Raw genomic sequence first — 13897 nt, 5'->3', positions numbered from 1 at the left:
CCATGTGGATATTCTTTGTCCCATCAGTGTCACCTCTAGGCCCAAACCCAGAGAAATCTCTGAAGGACACCAGGATGCTCACTGCAGCATTGTGTAGGACAGCACAACCTGGACACAACCTGAGTGTCCACCCGTGGGGCACGGGGTAAATACATGATGGTAAAATCATAATTGATGCAGCTTTAAAAAAGAATGAGACGGTCCTCTCTACCCTGACATGGAAATAGAGGTCTGCAGGTTTCTGGATATCAGAGCAGATTTAAACACAGGTGTTCGGACAGCGTGACGGGACCTGAGCTGAGGGACAGGAAAGTGCAGCCTCAAGACCCCGTGTCATTCCGCTTTCTCGCTCTCTTTCCCTGGGATCCAGAACCTCCGCCCTCCTTTTAGGCGCACTGGCTGGGGAGAAGCTGTGGCGGGAGCGCTAGCACTCGGGCAGCCGCTCCAGTGAGCCAGAGGCTGCAGCGGAATCAGGAGCGCGCGGGCAGTGACTGGAGCAGGGCAGAGGCTGCAGCGGGATCGGGAGCAAGCGGGTAGCAGCTCTAGCGGGACAGAGGCTAGACCCGGAGCGGGAGGGCGCAGGCAACAGCTGGAGCTGGGCAAAGGCGGAGGCAGGAGCCGGAGCACGAGCGTGGGGGCAGCGGCTCGAGCGGGACATAGGCTGCAGCGGGATCCAGACCGCCCGGGCAGCGAGTGGAACGGGGCAGCGGCTGCATCGGGAGCGGGAGCGCGCTGGCACCGGCTCCAGCGGGGCAGAGGCTGCGAGGGAGTGGGAGCGCGAGGGCGCAGGCAACACCTGGAGCTGGGCAAAGGCTGCGGCGGGAGCGGGAGCGTGAGCGTGCGGGCCGCAGCTCGAGCGGGGCAGAGGCTACGGCGGGACCGGGAGCTCGCGGACAGCGGCTTGAGTCAGGCAGAGGCTGCAGCGGGAGAGTGAGGGCGTGGACAGAGGCTCCAGCCGGGCAGAGGCTGCAGCGGGATCGGGAGCGCTCGAACAGCGGCTCGAACGGGGCAGAGGCTGCGGCGGGAGAGGGTGCGGGAACGCGCGGGCAGCGCATGGAGCTGGGCAGAGGCTGCCGCGGCAGCGGGAGCGGGAGCGCAACGGGCAGTGGCTGCGCAGGAGCGGGAGCGGAAGCGTGCGGGCAGCAGTTTGAGTAGGGCAGAGGCAGCTGTGGGATAGGGAGCGGGCGGGCAGCAGCTGGAACGGGGCAGAGGCTGCAGCGGGATGGGGAGTGCGCGGGCAGCGGGTCTAGCAGGGCAGAGGCTGCAGCAGGAGCGGGAGGGCGCGGGCAACAGCTGTAGCTGTTCAAAGGCGGCGGTGGGGAGCGGGAGCATGAGAGCTTGGGCAACAGCTGGAGCTGGGCAAAGACTGCGGCGGGAGCGGGAGCGCGCGGGCAGCAGCTTGAACGGGGCAGAGGCTGCAGCGGGAGCAGGAGCAGGAGCGTGCGTGCAGTGGCTCCAACGGGGGAGAGGCTGCAGTGGGATCAGGAGCGCGCGGGAGCGGCTCTAGAGGGACAGAGGTAGCAGTGGGATCGGGAGCGCGCATGCAGTGGCTGGAGTGGGGCAGAGGCTGCAGCGGGATCGGGAGAGTGCAGGCAGCTGCTTAAACGGGACAGAGGCTGCAGAGGGATCGGGAGCGCGCGGGCAGCGGCACCAGTAGGGCTCAGGCAGCAGCGCGTTCCGGAGAGCGCGGGCAGCGGCTCCAGCCGGGCAGAGGCTGCAGCGCGATTGGGAGCATGTGGGCAGCTGCTCGAGTGGGGCAGAGGCTGCAGCGGGATCGGGAACGCGCGGGCAGTGGCTCCAGCTGGGCAGAGGCTGCAGCCTGAGCGGGAGCGCGCAGGCAGCCGCTCGAGAGAGGCAGAGGCTGCAGCGGGACCGTGAGCGCGGGCAGCGGCTTCAGCAGGGCAAAAGCTGCAGCGGGATCCGGAGCAAGCGGGCAGCAGCTGTAGCGGAGCAGAGGCTGGAGCGGGAGCAGGAGGGCGCGGGCAACAGCTGGAGCTGGGAAAAGGCGGAGGCGGGAGCGGGAGCGTAAGCGTGGGGGAAGCGGCTCGAGAGGGGCACAGGCTCCAGAGGAGCAGAGGCTGCAGCGGGATCGGGAGGGCGCGGGCAGCGGCTCGAACGGTGCAGACGCTGCAGTGGGATCGGCAGCGCGCGAGCAGCGGCTCCAGAGGGACAGAGGTTGCAGTGGGATCCGCAGCGCGCATGCAGTGACTGGAGCGGGGCAGAGGCTGCAGCGGGATCAGGAGTCGGCGGGCAGCGGCTGGAGTGGGCAGAGCCTGCAGGGGGAGCGGGAGAGCACGGGCATCAGCTCCAGCCGGGCATAGGCTGCAGGGGGATCAGGAGCGCGCAGGGAGAGGCTCGAGCAGGGCAGAGGCTGCAGTGAGATCGGGAGCGCGCGGGCAGTGGCTCCAGTGGGGCAGAGGCTTAAGCCAGATAGGGAGAGCAGGGGCAGCGGCTGAGCGGTGCAGAGGCTGCAGCGGGATCGGGAACGCGGGGGCAGTGGCTCCAGCAGGACAGAGGCTGAAGCGGGTTCCGGAGCGCGCGGGGAGCGGCTCCAGCCGGGCTGAGGCTGCAGCGAGATCCGGAGCGTGCGGGCAGCCGCTGGAGCGAGGCAGGGGCTGCAGCGGGATCGTGAGCACGGGCAGCGGCTCCAGCAGGGCAAAAGCTGCAGCGGGATCGGGAGCAAGCGGGCAGCAGCTCTAGCGGAGCAGAGGCTGGAGCGGGAGCAGGAGGGCTCGGGCAACAGCTGGAGCTGGGCCAAGGCGGAGGCGGGAGCGGGAGCGTGAGTGTGGGGGCAGCGGCGGGAGAGGGGCAGAGGCTCGAGAGGGGCAGAGGCTGCAGCGTGATCGGGAGAGCCAGGGCAGCGGCTGCAGCAGGGCAGCGGCTGCAGCGGGAGCGGGAGGGCGTGGGCAACAGCTGGAGCTGGGCAAAGGCTGCGGTGGGGCGGGAGCAGGAAGGGGTAGGAAACAGCTCAAGCTGAGCAAAGACTGCAGCGGGAGCTGGAGCGCTAGCGTGCGGGCAGAAGCTCGAGCGGGGCAGAGGCTGCTGCGGGATCAGGAGCGGGTGGGCAGCGGCTCGAGCCGGGCAGAGCCTGCAGGGGGAGCGGGAGCGCACGGGCGGCGGCTCCAGCCAGGCAGAGGCTGCAGCGGGATCGGGAGCGCGCAGGCAGCGGCTCGAGCAGGGCAGAGGCTGCAGCCAGATCGGGAGCGCGGGGGCAGCGGCTCAAGCGGTGCAGAGGCTGCAGCCAGATCGGGAGCGTGCGGGCAGCTGCTCGAGCGGGGCAAAGGCTGCAGCGGGATCGGGAACGCGCGGGCAGTGGCTCCAGCTGGGCAGAGGCTGCAGCCTGAGCGGGAGCGCGCGGGCAGCCGCTCTAGAGAGGCAGAGGCTGCAGCGGGATCGTGAGCGCGGGCAGCGGCTCCAGCAGGGCAAACGCTGCAGCGGGATCGGAAGCAAGCGGGCAGCAGCTGTATCGGAGCAGAGGCTGGAGCCGGAGCAGGAGGGCGCGGGCAATAGCTGGAGCTGGGCAAAGGCGGAGGCGGGAGCGGGCGCGTGAGTGGGGGGGGGGAAGCTGCTCGAGAGGGGCAGAAGCTCGAGAGGGGCACGGGCTGCAGCGGGATCGGGAGCGCCAGGGCAGCGGCTCAAGCCAGGCAGAGGCTGCAGCGCGATTGGGAGCGCACGGCAGCAGCTCGAACGGGGCGGAGGCTGCAGCGGGAGCAGGAGCGGGAGCGTGCATGCAGCGGCTGCAGCGGGGCAGCGGCTGGAAAGGGGCAGAGGCTGGAAAGGGGGGCTGCATAGGGAGCGGGAGCTGGCGGCAGCAGCTCCAATGGGCCGACGCTGCAGTGGGATCGGGAGCACGCGGGCAGCGGCTCTAGCGGGGCAGAGGCTGCAGCGGAGCGGGAGCGCTGGAGCGCTGAGGAGGCCGCTGCAGCGCTGACGCTCCTCAGAAGCAGCTGGACTCTCCTACCTGCTGCTGCAGGAATCTGTGGCAACACGTTGCTTTGGTGGAAGAACGTGAAGCAAGTTGAGCGTCACAGAGACACTAACTGCAGAAGAAGTGCTTCAGCAGCCACTTCAGATGACTGTGGAGGGTCTTTGATGCTGCACCAAAACTCAACTGACAAATACTAGGTTTTTAAAGGCCAAGAAGCTTTAGAGAAGAAAATTTCCAGAAAAATGGCTTTGGTTTGAGGAGAACATCCGTGAACAAAGAAAAACGGAAGCACTCCCCTCAGGACAACCTCGGGATACGTCACTTCACAGACTCGGCTGGAGGTTTTTACCCACATGGGCCCGGCCTCTTCTTCTGTCTGTCTCTGAATCTGCCTGAGAAAAGATCTGCAGATGGTTATGGCCACTGCCTCATTTCCAGTTTCCAATATTCTGCAAGTTTCTTTCTTGGCCAATTCTAATCTGGAAGAAGAGACGGAAGGAAACTGTGGAAAATGTAATTAATTCCCAGCTTAGCTGCACTGACAGAGTACAAAGCACCAGAGTGTAATGCCACATACTGTCTTTTTTCTAAGGCATAAATAGGAGACTTACCAAATTATTTTCTAGATAAGAAATATCAAAGAATTTTCTAGAGAATTTCCCCTATTTTACAAAAAAAATTTTTTTTTTTTTGCAAAAACTGAGAAGAAAATCTCATTTATTTTGTTAATGCATACCACCCATATAGGCGCTATAGAGTTGAATGATTTTTTTTTCCCCAAGGATTAAAGTTCTTAACGTTGCGGTCACATGGAAATCATCCTTAATTTTAACCTAAAGATTGACTGGTGCATATTCTTCAGATATTTCAAGCAAAACTTAGCAGTAATGTATTATTTTTATCATCAGAAAGACGTTAACTGTCAATTACACACACACATGCATAATTATATAATACACACATCTCCATGTACGGCGGCACTTCACAAAGCTCAGGGAAGATTCATATTATCTTTCAATTCTATTTTTCCACAAACATTTTGAAGTTCTCAGATACCCATATATGCAGGATGTTATATGGCTTTTTACCTGTATACAGTGCTCACTGTTTTCTATTCATAAAAAATTTAAATTAGAACCATAGAAGCATCATTATACCCTCCTTACAGGTTTCTTTCTAGATAGTAAAGGTCTATGAAACACATAAACACTGGTTAATAATATGCTTCATCTTCTTATCATATCTTCTCACCACAGACTTTTTCATTGCAGCATGGACAGAGGCTTAGATTTCATGTTTTAAGAGCATAAAAATATCCATCGACAGCAAGTTTTTATGAATAGAGGGTCTTGAAGGGTCTTAGATCCACAATTTCCTTTGGTAATTTTAAAAGATTATTATTATTTTTAACGGACACCTAATAACTGTACATATTTATGGGGTACATTGTGATTTTTTTAATTAAAAACCTAGCTGATTTTATTATTATTATCAATACCAAGCAAGTCTTTAAATCAATGAAAATTTAATTAAGCATAAAGTTACTTTCACATTTGTCTACAACCGTAGTAAATACAGTCCTTGGCATAAAGACACAGCCCTTGGAGTTTAAAACATCCCCAACTGCAAGATAACCTAAATAAATTTCCCATTATTGTTTATGTAATAGTGGGTTAGTCAATCAAATTAAAATAATTATACAATCTAGGATAAAATAAAATGGAAATAATTTACTCACGAAATTCATATTTAAATCATCTTTATTTACAAAATAGTATCCTGAGAATTATAATTCCATTAAGCTTCAATTTGAGCAAAAATTGTAGTTACTTAAACTGAAAATGAAAGATAAGTCAAAACTATTTATGAAGAGAGACCAAAAATATCATCAGGTTTCTTGCTGTGCTTCTGGATTTCAGGAGCAGGCTCATTTGAGCACGGAATCGACCCTGAAGGGAACTCACCCCTACTTTCAGAATGTGGGGGTGGAGGTGACAATCCAGCTCCTAGAGGAACATAAGGAGGAAATCCCCTCAGTGAATAGACATTTCTCATTGCAAATGGAGGTGGTGGCTGGACAGAGAAATCCCTTGGTAGAAAATAATTTTGAGGAGCTCCATACATGCTTCCTGGAGGAGGTGGAGGAAAAAGAGGTTCTCTTCTCATGAATGGACCCCTCCTATCCACTGGAAACAATGGACCTCTGATTGCAGGAAAAGGTGGAGGAGCAAAGCCAGGGCCACTTGCTTCCCTTTCAGCAGGCACAGATGAATGAGGCACATTTACATTACCAAGGTCGTCTTTGGTTTCATTTCTGCTGGATTCCGTTTGTGAGGGCTTTGGCCCATCCACTTTGTCCAAAGAAGCCAGGTTAAAACTTCTGAGTTCTGCTGGGCCAGACGGTCCACCAGGATCAGGATCAAATCCGTCTTGCCTTTGTGGAAGAAGAGCTGGATCAGAACATGGGTGGCCTGGTGGGGGAATCATCATCCTTCGGTGTTGTTCCCACGGAGGTGACAGGAACCCAGACGGAGGTGGTGGCTACACAGGGAAATCCCTTGGGAGATAATAATTTTGAGGAGCTCCATACATGCTTCCTGGAGGAGGTGGAGGAAAAGGAGGTTCTCTTCTCATGAATGGACCCCTCCTATCCACTGGAAACAATGGACCTCTGATTGCAGGAAAAGGTGGAGGAGCAAAGCCAGGGCCACAGGCTTCCCTTTCAGCAGGCACCGATGAATGAGGCACATTTACATTACCAAGGTCGTCTTTGGTATCATTTCTGCTGGATTCCGTTTGTGAGGGCTTTGGCCCATCCACTTTATCCAAAGAAGCCAGGTTAAAACTTCTGAGTTCTGCTGGGCCAGACGGTCCACCAGGATTAGAATCAAATCCGTCTTGCCTTCGTGGAAGAAGAGCTGGATCAGAACATGGGTGGCCTGGTGGAGGGATCCTCATCCTCCGGTGCTGTTCCCACGGAGGTGACAGGTACCCAGATGGTGCTCCATGAGAATCGGTTAACCTATCACAGCCCGATTCTCCTCTTTCATTGGTCATCTGGTGATCCAGAGTATTCTCTGGGCCTCTTGAGCCTCTTCCTCCTCCTCGCCCTGGAGTCAAAGGTGCGAGTCTGAGTGGAGAGAGAAAAGCTCTCGTTTCGGATGAAGGTCGACCCACTGGTGAGGCACCACATGGGGAATGCTCTCCGCCAAATGCTGTCTTTGGAACATCAACTACATATGGATCTTTTTTGAAAAGTTCAAATTTAAACTCTTTTTCAGCTAATTTTTGTCTCTTGGAAACATTTACTTTCCTTAAATACCTGAGGTGTCTTTCAGCAGTCTCAGCTGCCACCCAGCTGCCATGCGCTTCTTTCTCATAGGAAGTCATCTGCCCTTGATAAGAACGAACGCTTCTCTCCAATTCTTCTTCTGCATCTCTGGCTCTCCTTCTGTAGGTCTCCAGTTCCTCAGCTGCATGGCTCATCTTCTCTCTACTTTGGAAAGTTTCTCCTCCTTCTCTAACCGGTCCTTTTCCTCTGCTATTAACTTCCTGTGGAGTTTCATTCCATTTTCTTGATACAGTTCAGTCATTCCTTTAAGTTTCTGCCGAAGCTTCTGATTTTCACTTTCCAACTGTGTGTTTTCTGACTGTAAAGATGCTTGTTCAGTCTGGAGATTTGTAATATGCTCTATAAGCTCTTCCTTTGTTTTATCTACTTCAGACAACTCAGTGTAAATTTGGTTTCTTTCTCCTTCTAGGGTTTTGAAAGAAGCATTTAACTTAGCAGTGTGAATCATTTTCTTCAAAGCTCCTTTTGGCAGATCATCTAAGCGAGCACCCTTTTGTGATTCACTCTTCATCTGCAATTCCAAGTCATCAGCCATCATGTCTTCTCCAAGCACAGCAGCCCAGTCTGTCATCTTGAGCAAGCGTTCAGCCAGAGACTTGATGTGATTTTCTTTATCACTCAGAACTCGTTCTGCCTGGACTTTGGAGTTTTCAAATATTATTTTCTGTTTATTAAGTTCACTCACTTGTTCTTTCAATACTTCCGCTTCTTGTAAAAGCTGTTTCTGGCTTTCCTGAAGTTGGGAATTTTCATTCAAGGCGTCTTTTATTGCCACCTTCAGACGTTCTTCATTCATTTGAAATATTTTGCAGATTAGTTTGGCTTCAGCTACTTGTGACTGGATGGATTTCGATTCATCTTCTAGGGACTGTATCCTTTTTGAAATATCCGCCATCAATTCATCTTGCTCACAATGTTTAGATTTCTGTTCCTTTAATTCTTTTGCTAGAAAGACTATTTCATCCTCAAGTTTAGATTTGGAGCTGCTCAGCTTTTCATAGGTTGCCTCCAAGCTTTGTGCTTCTGTTGACCCCTTCTCAAAGCTGGCATCCTTCACAGCTGACTCCAAGCCTTCATACTCCTCTTGAACAACGCAAAGTTTGTCAAGTAGTTTACATTTTTCTTCAATTAGTCCAGAAAGCTTTTCAGCAAGCTTTTTCTCTCTTCTTACATAAAGCCGGCTTCTCACCGATCGAACACTTCTCCACAAAAACAAGAGAATCAAAAATCCAGTAAGAGCCGCACATGTCACCAGTTCCCACGGAAAACCAGGGCCCGGTCTCAGGTCTTCAGGCAATGCTGCCACAGTCCTGCACAGCTTTCCCAGGACCAGCCCCAAGTACGGCTGAGGGGCAGCCCCGGGCACCTCCATGGCGCCCCCGAGGCTGCTCCGGCTGTGGCCACAGTAGCCACGGCCTGGCCGGGCCACCACCAGCAGCTGAGACAGCTCTGCGTTCTGTCGGGAACGCGAACCGGCCCCGGCGACAGCAGCAGACACAGCGCAGCCGGCCTTGAGGGGAGCCGGGGAGCACTGGCGCCCACCGGCCTCAGGCGTCCCCCACGCGCACCATGGTAACCAGGCCCCTTTGTGACGTCACTTCCGCCACGCGGTTCCGGAGCCTGCCCCCCCGCGAGCCTGTGGCACACGTTGTCCTAGCCACCCCCACCTCGGCTTGGTTTTGGCCGGGCCACCGCTGGATTTGAATCCATGTTTATAATGATGAAATCTGGGTAATCAGCATACTCATCACTCAAATATTTGTCATTTCTTTGTGCTGGGAAAATTCAAAATCCTCTCTTTTAGCTATTTGAAATTATCTAATAAATGTGTGCTGACTCTAGCCACCTTACAAAGCTGTAGATCAGTACAAATAGTTCCTCCTGTCCAGCTGCAACTTTGTATCTGTAACCTCTGCCTTTCCCCTCCTCGCCCTACCCTTCCCAGCCTCTAGTGACCACTATTCTGCTACTTCTAGGAGATCAACTTTTCCTTTGGCAGTTTTTTAAAGGAAATTTTGCGATTTTAATTTCTTTCAGAGGAGCATCCTTCCTTAGATATCTGCCAAGGAACAAAAGTGTTTTCTTTGGACTAACTTTGCCAAAATAGCCGTAGAATGTGGCAATGGGAAGAGGCCTGAGACACTCTGGGCTTCAGCTGGCCCAACGCTTTCTTTATAGGTAATGAAGCAAAGGTCTACAGTAAGTGCACTACTTGTCCAGGGCTGTTTAGCTATTTAGTGGCAGAAGTGTGTTGTATTTCGGGATCTGCTGGATGTCAGTGAAATGCTCTTTGTTTAAAAAACACTTTATTGAGGAATATTTTAGATACCTTGTAATCCACCCATTTCAGGTATGCAATTCAATGAGTTCTAGTAAGTTCATCAAGTTGTGCAGCCATCACCACAAATCAGTTTTAGAACATTTTCACCACACCAATAAGATCTCCTGTACCCATTTATTCTTTTTTCCCCCCAGTTTTATTGGTTATGAATATTCACGGGATGCAAGGCTGATTGTCACCGTTCATACCCAAGCTGTGATGGCCAGATTCATACTGGCCACATGACCGTTACATTTATTGTATCACCTTTATTGACTTTCATATGTTGAACCATCCTTGTATCCCTGGCATGAATCCCACTTCAGGTGCCTGAAACCTCTGCCAAGTTTCTCTTTTTGGTGCCCATAGGAGCCAGCCTGTGCCGCTGGTTCCCATGGAAACAGATCCCTGAGACACACCCTGCCTTGCAGCACGCACAAAGCGCTTGCTCGCCCTTTGCCTTTTCTTTTTTGTTTTTTTAGCCAGCCAGTTAGTTCCAACTTTCAGGACCCCAGGGGAATAAAATGAGGACTGTTCCAGAGGGGAGGCAGCTGCCCAGGTGTCTGGCCCAAGCTCCCAGCCCACCCTGCCCCCTGGGGAAAGGGGGGGCAAGCCTCAGGTCAGGGCACAGCTCCCCAGGAGCCCCTCGGCCTTTCAAGGCCAGGACAGCCCTGCTCCTTTGGCTCCCAGCACACTTCCAGGAGCAGGGACGCGCTGAGCGTTTTGAGTCTTCACGGTGGACTTGGGAGGAAGGTGTCTTTATCTCACTCTATGGATGATGACAGTGAGACCCAGAAAAGTAAAAGGGTTTGCCCAAGTCACAGGCTAGAAAGTGACAAAGCCGGGACATAAAGCCTGTTCCTTTCATCCCAAAGCGAGCATGGCGGTCAAGATGCACCCCAACCGATGACACACCCATGTTTCATACGTCAGCTTGGAGACTTGCTGATCACACTGCCCAGGACAGGCCTGGCCTTCCTTACTGTGTGAACTGAAAAGGTAGGACCAGAGAAGCCCACCCCCAAACCAGTGCTGCCCTCTGGTGAGTCACCCTCCCACTGCTCAGAGGTGCTTTCTTCGAAGTTAACAAGCTGTGCAACCAAACAGGTCAGGACGACTGCCCTGCCCACTGGGCCCCCCAGGCCCCGGGGCCTTGGGAACCTCCCACTGCAGCAGCCAACCTGGAGGGTTCCCCTCATGCAACACAGATGTGAATGTTCCTGCCCCCTGCCATGACCCCCCTCTGCCACTGGGTCCTTTCCCAGGCAGGAGGGAATGGGGACCGAGGACGCCTGAGTAGGCTCCTTGCATGGGCCTCAGCGGTGGCCGTGCTGTGGGCACGTGGCCATTAGCAAACTCCCCAAGAGAGAGTCAGTTTTGCAAGAGTCTCTGGCAGCTATCAGACCCAGAAAAGGGGCGGAAGGCTGCAGGAGTGCCTGCCCTGTTAGCTACGAGCTTGAGCCTGATGGGTTGGAACTGTGCTTTTCCTCCCACGGTGGCAGGAGCCCGAGGGCAGGGCAGTTTGGAAGTGGAAAGGGAAGGAATCGTTTCAAGTCTGGATGAAGGCTGCGTTTCCTTATGTTGCAGTTACTGAGCACTTCACACTGGAGGCGGCGGTGATGAGACGCGTTAGCTGACCAGGGTCTCATACTCTCATCCCAGGCAGGAGAGGGGCTTGGCAAGCCCCACCCACAAGTCTTGGGGTCTCCTGGACCTTCCTCATGACCCCCTCCACTCCAGGCCCAAGTTCAATCCCTCCTCCCCAGGACCCCAAGCCGGCAGGTGGAGCTCTTCCGTACCTTTCCCTCAGGCCCTTTCTACTGTTGGGCCTGGCTGAGGGGCAGAGACAGAGAAATTCCCCCTCGGGGTTTGGGCCCTGCCCCACCAAGAGCCCCTGCCTGAGACCAAGGCCCCTCTGGGAGGGGGGTGCGTCTCACCATGCACGTGGTGCCCGCTCTTTAAAGAAGGTCAATAAACACCTGTTGCCCCCCCAAAGCCCTCCTCTGGATGCCACAGAACTCAGGGATGTCACCAGGACACTGAGCCAGCACAGCTGTGGAACTGGAAACCACTTAAAGCAGCTTTATTTGTGTCCACCTCTGGCCCTTGAAACCTCTTCTGCTGGCCAGTCCTCCCACGGCCAGATGGAAACCTGACAGGCCCAGGCTGCTTCTTGGTAGGGAAATACCCGTGGTCTCCACCACTTCACGTCACACAGCACCGCTCGGCTCACGTCCAGGCCCAACAATAAAAAGGGCCTGACGTCATCGTCAAGTCCCCTGCTTTGAAGTGGAGGCCGCTCCTGCTGCCCCGGCCTGGTGGGGTGGGAAGCCTCGGCCGGGCAGCAGGCGTGGTCAGCCTCCAGCTGAACTGTGCTCTGGGCTTGGCGGAGGTTGAAAGCTACGCCTCTTTCTCTCATCGGCATCTCCAAGGGTCTTCAGAGCCCGGACATGGTCCCCACTGTCCCCCTGACTAGAATATTTTGTGTGGGCCTCAGAGAACCAAGGAGCCCCTGACGGGTAGCGGCAGCCCCACCTTCTCTTGGCCTGCATCTGTTCACTGCCCAGGCTGCCTCCTGGGACTGGGCCTGTGAGATTCCACGCCGACTCTCTCACACGAGGCCCTCACCTGGGCCGTCGGCCCTCTCCTCAGCTCCGCCATCAAAGCAGCCAGCCTGTCTCTTGCCCTCTAGACTTTGGGGTGGGGGTGGGGGTGAGGCATCAGTCCACTGGATTTCTCCACCTGCGGAGGACACCTCAAAGCCTAAAGCTCTCTTTAAAGCCCTCTTCCTCTGGCTTGATGTGAACGAGGGCATCTCACCTCACCCTCTGGTCTCAGCTCACCTCCCTGATATCCCCGCCTCTAACCTCAACACTTGACTCCTTGGTACCCTTGGTGTGGGTGAGGGGTCAGGCCATCTCTTCTCTAAATGCGGCATCAATGTGGGCAGGGGTCAGGGGCTGGGCGGGGTCATCTCACGGCACACACCGGCCTCCCTCCCCACATGGGGCTGTGATCATCAGTGTTTGTACGAGGGTTGGAAGCTAACTGCTCCATGCTTTGTCCAGAAAGTGCAAGGAAGGATTTGGAACCATGGAGGAGGGGCCCATGGTGTGGACCAGGCTGGCTGCCAGCCTCCTGGTTTGGTCCCTGGCATTTAGGCTCAGAGAGACAGGGTGCTAGGAGGTAAGATGGGAGGCCCAGAGGGTGGGGAGGGACACTGGCCACCACCACCCAGAGCAGGGCCTCAGGCTGACTCCAGAGAACTCAGTTATGTCCTGAAATGCCACCATCATACGTTGACTCCTTTGGGTAAGTATTGCCTTTGCTATGCAGCCCACATCCAGTCTCTGCATCCTAGTTTCTCAGCCCTCAGGTAGATAAGCAACAAGTCCTGTCTCTTGGTTGATCCTTGTAAAGCGTATAACACGCTTCCCCGTTGATACTCATAGCTCGATAAATAAATGTTAACTCACACTGCTTGTCCCTTCGGGTAGCATGGGCAGGCTCTCGCCCACCAGGCGACCCTCTCTTAGCACAACTCGGCCAACTGGAGCTGCCCTGGCCAGTCACCTGAGACCTTGGATGCCTTGGCCCATCTGGCATTTCTTTGGCAGAATCTTCCATGGGGCCTTTTGCTGGGTGGCAAGGCTGGAGCGTCTGGCACAACAATTCGAGTTTGCAAATACAAAAGCCACATCTTAAACATCACAAATTAGAACTGTGGTTTGGCAAAATATTTTTGTGCTCCTTTGAGGACCTGAAACTCCAAGAATAGTAGAAAACAGAATGTCTGGGATATTTATATACAGGTTAAGAGTCTCTAATCCAAAAATCCAAACTCCTAAACTTTTTGAGTGCTAACATGACACTCAAAGGAAATGCTCATTGGAGCATTCTGCAAATGTATTCTCCAAATATTCCCAAATCTGAAAACATCCTAAATCCAAAATACTTTCCAAGCATTTTGGATAAGGGGTACTCAATCTGTATTTTAATGGGGAGAAGAGAATGACAAAGTTGACTGTGGGACCGCAGGCCGCCAGAGTCATCCGACAGCCATGTTACACATGGTGTAGACAGCTGGAAGCCAGGAGTCATCTCATGCACGCACCTGTCTCCAGAGGCCTGACGCAATACCTCAGACAATGAAGAGACCAACACTAGAATTTTGATTAGACTCAACACATCCACAATTCAACTCAATTTAAAATTGCCTCACATACTCTTGGTAGCAATAAAACTGCAGCCTTTGGAAGATAATCTGGTCCTATCTTTCAGTATTTTCCATGTGGAT

The 13897-nt window shown here is 54.1% G+C and overlaps 1 pseudogene; it reads right to left on the bottom strand.

Annotated features, from left to right (window-relative positions):
• Positions 1 to 557: 557 nt before the first annotated feature.
• Positions 558 to 8544, bottom strand: LOC134362649 (cTAGE family member 2-like; annotated as a pseudogene).
• Between the last annotated feature and the right edge of the window lie 5353 nt (positions 8545 to 13897).

This window comes from Cynocephalus volans, chromosome 14, assembly GCF_027409185.1.
Source record: "Cynocephalus volans isolate mCynVol1 chromosome 14, mCynVol1.pri, whole genome shotgun sequence".
Classification (NCBI taxonomy): domain Eukaryota; kingdom Metazoa; phylum Chordata; class Mammalia; order Dermoptera; family Cynocephalidae; genus Cynocephalus; species Cynocephalus volans.
This window is presented reverse-complemented; position numbering and strand designations above follow the sequence as displayed.